The following is an 8021-nucleotide window of genomic DNA, read 5'->3' on the forward strand; positions in this document are numbered from 1 at the left end:
GGTTTTCTGAGTAGGGGCATTTTTCTGGTGTGAGTCGGAAACCTTACTGGTAAAGAGAGGGATGAAGAGATCTATTTCTTTTATTTTATTATAATTTCCGGCTACCACTGCTTGATCTAGCTGAAGTAAGTCGTCAGGAACCTTTTTTCCAGCACTTGAGATCATGCGGATGAAACAAGTAATCATAAATCGTGAGAGGCATTTTCTATGAGCGATAGGTCTATTTTTAATAGCCTCTTGTAGGACTTCTAAATTTTCTCCTGTTCAGAGAGCCTCGTAAATTTTGTTCAGACAATTTGTGATATTTGGTACCTCTCGTATGCTTTCTAGAGCTTCCCGTAAGCGATAGGAGACATCTGCTTGTGGGACTTCCCCTGGAGTCGGGTCATACCCACATTCTAACATAGGTAGAACACCACCCGAAGTGTCAGGGATGGGTTCCGTCTGGGTAACTGCTCGTCTGGCCACTATTTGATTAGTATAAGCAGGAGGTGGTTCCATTAAATAGGTGGTAATGAAGTCTTCGGGCACGGAAGGAACCTTAGGACGTGGAGGTGCTGTGGGGATGTTAGGGTCTGAACTACCATCGGACCCTGTCTTTTGCGAGAGGACGGGATATATACCCATCACGGAGGCTGGGACCTCCCTTTTCTTTTGTTCAAAATCAATATCATCGTTCTGATCCTGTAACTTTCTCATCCTACTTTCTTCTGACATTCTCTTTGCTTTCTCCACTTTCCCTTGCTCTTTCTGTTCCCTTCGATGTGCTTCCTTTCGCCATATTTCAACACTTTCTAACATCGAGGGTCTTGCTTTCTTTTCCCAACATTTCGTTTCAACTGCCATGATACAATTTAAATCCCATATGCCACTCTTTGGCCATCTGATCGCAATTTCTAAATCTTTAGTGTAACCTTCCCAAAGATCTAAATACAAGATGGCACCAATTCCATATTTCGTATACATGAAGTAACCAGGAGTATCCTTCGGGGGGACTGGTACAGATTGTTCCAGTAACCCCTTCCGGGTACCCAGTTTACACAATTTAGAAAACAAAGGCATTGCGTCAATAAATAAAAAATTTACACTTGATAACTTGATATACCCTGAGTATCAGAGTACAAACATAGCATTTTCTAGAAACCTAGAACCCGTCTTGACCGTGTACCGAAAAAAATCAGAACCCGTTTTGATACACCCCCAACAGTACTCACCGAGGTGCAGAGAACTTGAAGACCATGAAGATCTGGTCACTGGACTAGTTACGCTGCCCTCTTGATCAGGGACTTGTCGGGGTTCTGAAGACCTCGGACTCGGCAACTTCACAAGTTTCGGGCTCTGGGTCGAGACTTCTGCTGTCGTCCTCACAGCCTCGTATGGATGGTCAGGCCGCGGCTCGGTCCCTCTTCGACACGAAGGAGTTCATGCAGGAACACCCTGCAGTGTGCACTTTGACGTCCGTCGGTGTCTGGAGAGACAGGTTCGGGTCCATATCACCGGCGTGTGGGGAGAAAGAGAAGTGCATGTTCGGGCGCCAATTTGCTGTGGTAAATATTTTAGTACTTTACCTTGATCGGAATTTCTATAATATCAATAAGGTCAAGCATGAAGAGCAGACTCCGTGGTGGTTAGAATTCAGGGTCTTTATTCAGTAACTTGAGTTAAGGGAGAGCTCCGTCGCCTAAGGAGGCTCGGGAATAGTCTCTACTTTAATCAATGAAAACATCATATTTATACAGTTTTAGGCATAGAAAAGAGGAAGGAGCTTCCCTTGTGCAAATTTCAGTTACTTGTTATGTAATCATACAGAAATCATGGCAGAGGCAGCGTAACTGTGTCATAGTCGTGAGGAAGTCACGGCAGAAGCAGAGTGTTGAGAAATAACCCTAGGCTGGTTCCTTAGATAAGAGAGAGAGAAATGGTTGTGACAGGATGTCTGTTGTAATGTCTTTGCAAACAGGAGCTGGTTTCTCGGAATTGGTTGTCGTGTCTTGGCAAACGGGGGCTTATTTCTCGGAATCGGCCTGACCATAAGAGGGGGTGGTTACAACGGGGGCTCGTTTCTCAGAATCGGCTTGACCATAAGAATGTGTGGTTGCAGTTAGAGGAAGAAAATGTGTTGTGTGCAACCTTACGTTTATGTGCCCGGGTTTTCTAGTTACCGTCATGATGAGCTCGGGACGTGAAAGAGAGGGTGTATAATGGGACATAAATAATCGAAAATATCCATTTTCCACATTCCCTCCCACACATCAGACTATCAAATTGCCCGCTACTTTCCTCTTTGCAAATAGCAATACCTAAGTGGTTGTACGACAGAACAACTAGATAAAGACATTGAATGACTTTAAAACGCATTTTTTACCCCACCTTTTTTTTTCGCACTCCAGCGGCGTAACAATAGCAACAACAATTGTGGTACATTGGGCCCTGAGCTCCGGGGCCCCCCCTTCGGTACTGTGCACGATCAGGCCTGAGAACTACTGAATGGGTCAGGAGCATAGGGGGCCCCCTCCATGCACTTTGCAGGGGGGCCCCCTCAAGTTTCGTTACGCCACTGACAAGAAGATACCTATTTTACTTTTTGCTGAGGACTCACTTATATCAAAATCACCAATGGACCGCCAAATTTTAATTGACACATTTTTAAACGTATGCAATACAAGAGGCTTAGAATTAAACATTAAAAAAAAAACAAATTTATGGTATTTGAAATGAAGAAATAGAGAAGTCGTAGTATTCATGCTGGAGGCAAAGCCCTTGACAGAGTACACAGTTTTGACTATCTGGGGGTTAGGCTCCGGGATAATTTAAGGTGGACAAGACAATTGGAAAAATCTAAATTAACTATTGAACATAGATCTAATGTCATTTTAACCCATTGCATGGACCGTCCAATGCCACGTGCTCTTGTACGACTTACGGCCGGGGGCTGTCCGATCTGCGCACGTGTGGAAATTTGCCGCACCGTGGCAAAATTTCGCCCGCGCCCAAGGGGTTAAGGTTCTATAATCAAGCCATGTTGCGTGCAACTGCTCTGGAAGTTTATTGCGCAACTGTTCAGGTTGCTGCTCTTTAGGGTACGGAGATATAGGGCTATGGCAATTTGCATCTGCTAACTATTGCAGAGAATACATGCTTTAGAAAGCTATTGGGTCTACCATCCAGTTCACCACTAACCCCCATGTACCTTGATGTTGGGACAAAAAGAGTCGCCGACCTGGCTATCTTAAAAACCTTTGCATATTGGATCCGACTTTGGTCTATACCTGAACTTGGAGTTTTTAAAGATTCATTGGTAGAGGTACTGAATCTCCAAGGAGCTAGGGAAATTCCCTGGGTTAAATTTGTTTCTGGATGTTTTTCTAAACTTGAAATGCAGAACTTGTGGGATGATCCCAATACTATTGTAAAATCTGATAATAAGTGGCTACAAATCCGGTATTGGGCTTATATTAACGAACAATATGCTCCAAACAGCCATAATGGGTCTGTAACCAGTATATCCCTGGCTCACAAATAAATCCCAATATTTGAAGAATTCCTAGGTTTAATATTTCCATCTTCAAATAGGAATTTGTATATAAGATTTCGCTATGGAATTCTACCATTGAGTTCCTTTACAAGTAAATGGTGCACTAATCAAGAATCTAAAATGTGCCCCACTTGTGGTTCAGATAACGAAAATGAGAAACATGTATTGTTCTTTTGCAAGGAGTTTCATTACATACACCATAAATCAATAGTCCCTTTCTGCCACATTATGGCTACATGCAGTCACCTAGAAGCTTTTAGGATTCTAAAAAGCGACACGTTGCAAAAAATAGTATTTGCTATAAATACATTATTACAAGAAATGTGGTACAAGACACTGTGGGGCAGGTTTACGAGTTCTGGCGCATCTCTGCAAATCAGCAGGGATTCGCCAGAAAAGATTGACGCAGCGGCGGCATAAATGTGGCACATGGGGCTTATTAATCTGCCAATAAAAGTTTTAAATGCTACAGAATGATGTGTTTTACTGGTTGATGCTTCCTCTTATGTACTGTAATTCAACTCCACATTGCATTATGCACTATGCACAGTCACTTTTTTGCATTAGTTGCACACCCTTTATCGTATAGGGGAGGGCAGTATTTGTAATTTAACAGATGGCATATTATTGTTGCTCCATTTATAGAATCAAAAATGTGAATCCAGAGGCCCCTGTTACTTGTCTGTTCATTATCTGAAGTAATAGATATTTTAACTTATTTTGTATTTTTAGATCTGCTGATTTTATTGCATTTCTTTGTGTATTTTAGCATATTACACTGCCTGGAGGAAAATTATGGATATTATGAATTATAAGTAATGTTTTAATGAATTGATTGACATTTTACTAAGGTCATTGTGATGTTGCTGTATTGGGTGTATATAGGTCCCTTTTTAATGGAAAAATTGAGCCATGTCTGTCATTTTTTCCTTTTCTGTGAACTGATTGTTGGTGTTTTTGTTTTTATTTGTTTGCGTATACTTTGATGGTTATTTTATCCAAATAAAGTTAATATACTACTACTACTATAGATGCATAAAGGAAGGTAGTATATGTAGATTAAAGATGTACTAAATAAATTCTGGCTTTCAAGTGTTGTTGTACTTTAAATTATTTTTATTTATTTTATATACATACATATTTGTTTTGTAGATCAATAGTGAAGAAATTGTAGATAAATATTTATGATAAAAAAGATTTAGTTATTTATACAGTCTCTTATACATGTTAAAAACATAGAATAATGTAACTATCAGTAATATATACATTTGTTAAGCAGAACGAATGAATGTCTATATACAATAATCTTTGTAAACATTAGTATTCTACACATTTAGACACAGAAATTCACATATATAGGTACATAACATAACATGTGTATTTGTAAAGCATATGTTCACCCGTAGGTCTCTTTGCGCTGAACAACAGATGTTGATTGTTACCCATCTAAATGGTTCTCATTTTATTGACCTCAGATGGATGAAAGGCTGAGTGGACCGGCCGGGATTTGAACCTGTGACCATTAGGTAGAACAAAGGCCCCTGCAGTGGATGTATTAGTCCACGGAGCCACCAGATCCGGCTAGGTACATATCTTTAGTGGTGGTTACTCAGGGAAGAGCCAATTCTTGAGTAGTTTTCTGAAGATAAAGTGGTTATCTGTGGATCTTATGTTGGGGAGGTAAAGAGTTCCACAGTTTGACTGCTGAACAGAGAATGATGTGCCACCCATTGTTTGTTTCTTGTACCTTTGGATTTTGAGGCGAGGTGCCACTCTAGAGCGGAGGTTGCTTTGTTGAATGTGTTTGCTGATTTTTTTCCTGATGAAGAGCGTTCCTGTCCATGCATTGCTCTGTGAGAGATACAAAGCAGCTTGAACGTGGATCTTCTGGCAACCGGTAACCAATGCAGCGCTTTCAAGACAGGGGAGATATGGTCTCGAGGTTTTCTACTTAAGAGTACTCTAGCAGCTGAGTTCTGAATCCGTTGTAGTTCTATTCATGGTCATTAAAGGTGATCCATGGTAGAGGACATTGGTGTAATTGAGTTTGGACAAAACAAGGGCGATTGTAGCCTTGACCTTGTGTAAAAATCCCAAATGGGGGAAGATCAGTCGCAGAGTTTTTATAGTAACAATGCTTGATCTTGCTAGTTTGTCCACTTGGGCATTCATCACAGCTTGGAGTCCATGGCCATTCCGAGGATTCTTATTTCCTTTGATATTTTAGGTGGCGTTACCAGGTCATCAGGCCACATAACGAGTGGGTCATAATGTTTCTAATTGCCACACATTAGTATTTCCATTTTGGAAGCAGTCAGTTTGAGATGGCTCCCCATCATTCATTGATACACAGCTCTGACACAGCTGAAAATTGGCGAGTTTCCAATATCTTTGGGGCATAGGGGTTAAAGGAGTATTTGCGTGTCGTCTCCATAGTTATGCTTTAAAGAAAGAGAGACCCGCACTTCGCAGTATTTCAAGAAGTCTTATTCTAGTTGAAATGATAAACAAAACCTAATATGTTTATCTCGGCGATTAGTTGCGCCTTTTATTCATACTTTTTTTTAGAAAGAAAGATACTGTTTTTTAGCAAGAGAAGACAATATTCTTCACATACATAGCCAAACAATCCTGTTGTCTTAATTATACAAAAACATATATACAAAAAATGAAAACATACAGTTATTACAAATCATTGCATTCTACAAGACATTACATTCAAAAAGAAAAGAAACAGGTGAGAGATGTCACATTCTTTCAAATAACATCATCAAAGTACTAAAAATTAAGTACAGTTCATTCCTAAATACTAAAGTGTCATCAATAAATGTAGATACTTAGTATGGGATAGATGTCAAAAGTGTTTTCAAAGAATAAGGCTTAATCCCCTTTATCAAAAGCGTTTTCAAAGGATAGGACTTAATCCCATTTGCCGACGCGTTTCGAGTGTGGGTTCCTTGTCCCCAGACTCTCATCAGGGCCAAATCAATCCTTTTCCCAACCTTTATCCTAATAATAAAAAAGACAAAACAGTTTGTACATACTTATTAAAATTGCTTCCCTCAACCTTCCTAGGCTCTGTGTTATATACATGCTTAGCAAGCAAGTGCCGTACCTCAAGGCTGTAGAGGTAAAGGTCACTCTTCAAACTTGTAAATGGAGCTGTGTGCACGATTCTGGAACGAAAATTGTTGTGTGTTTGTTAACTGAGAGAATTCCACGTTCATTTCTCTTGATATTGATAAAAAGCAGGACATTCATACCTGCGGCTGAGTATCACAAAAATCGGGTATGCGAGCTGTTCATCACATCGATTTAAAAACGGCACCACTCGTGTTTTCAATTATATTTCTTTCTGTGAAAAGAGTAACCAAATCGCCCTGTTATGGCTATCTTTACACGTTTTTTGGTTAATAACCATTAGTTTCCTAAGTGCACCGCCACACTACTCACCGTGAGCTTCCTCACGTTGGTCGCGGTGTATCGCACCAGTCAGGACTCCCGCTATCCGATCACCGCTTGCTACGAATCTGCAACGTGAAAAAACCCATTAGGGCCGCTCCGCCGATAACAAGGAATTCGAGCGTTCAGATCCTAAACAGGGATCAACGCTTACCTCTATCTTTTGCTAGCGTTCCTCTCAGCGCACTCCTTGTTTTTGGTTCACCAGTCTTGGTCAAACAGGCAGCCGCCTGTTAGTTACTTCAAACTTTCTTGACCAATCCAAATCAAGCATTATGATGAAACCACGGTAGTGCATTCTGGGAGTTGTGGTGAATTGGGCGACTCATGCTAAAATCTCATTGGAGTCTGTTCAATTCGCTCATGGAATTGAGTCCTTTATTGATGCTGTCAAATCTCATTATTAGGTACACTTCCTTGCGCAGCAGAGCTTGTTCCACATTCGGTGATCTATGTTTTGAATCTATGCTTGCCAGAACAGTCCATGTGAATTCAGTTTCTTTGTGATTTAAAGCCACGAAATGGTCAACCATTGGTGCATTAGGTACTCTTTTCTTTAATCTCGACCGATGCTGTGAAATTCGAATATTCACCTGCTGGCATGTTTTGCCGATGTATATTTTATTGCAAGCACACATTACTGCATAGATGACGTTCTTACTTTTGCAATTTGTATGCATATCGTGCCTCCATTTAATGCCATTATGGCTGAATTCATTTCCCTCTACAGCACTGCTGCAGGCTACACACATACCACATTTGTGGTGTCCGGTAATGGGTTTAAGATTCCACTTTGATATAAGGTCACTCTTAGTTTTTGGAACATAACTGTCTGCCCGGATAATTTGCTGGCCAATACTAGGATTTTTCTTCATAGCGAAAATTGGTCTTTCCAAAGGGTACTGAAGTCCCTCTACCAAATGCCAATTCCGCAAGATAATCTGCCTGAACTTGTTAGTGTGGGCCCCATAAGTAGTTACACAGACCAGTTTGTTTAATTCCCTTTTCGGTTTGATTTTAAGAA

Source organism: Lissotriton helveticus, chromosome 11 (genome assembly GCF_964261635.1).
Source record: "Lissotriton helveticus chromosome 11, aLisHel1.1, whole genome shotgun sequence".
Classification (NCBI taxonomy): Eukaryota; Metazoa; Chordata; class Amphibia; order Caudata; family Salamandridae; genus Lissotriton; species Lissotriton helveticus.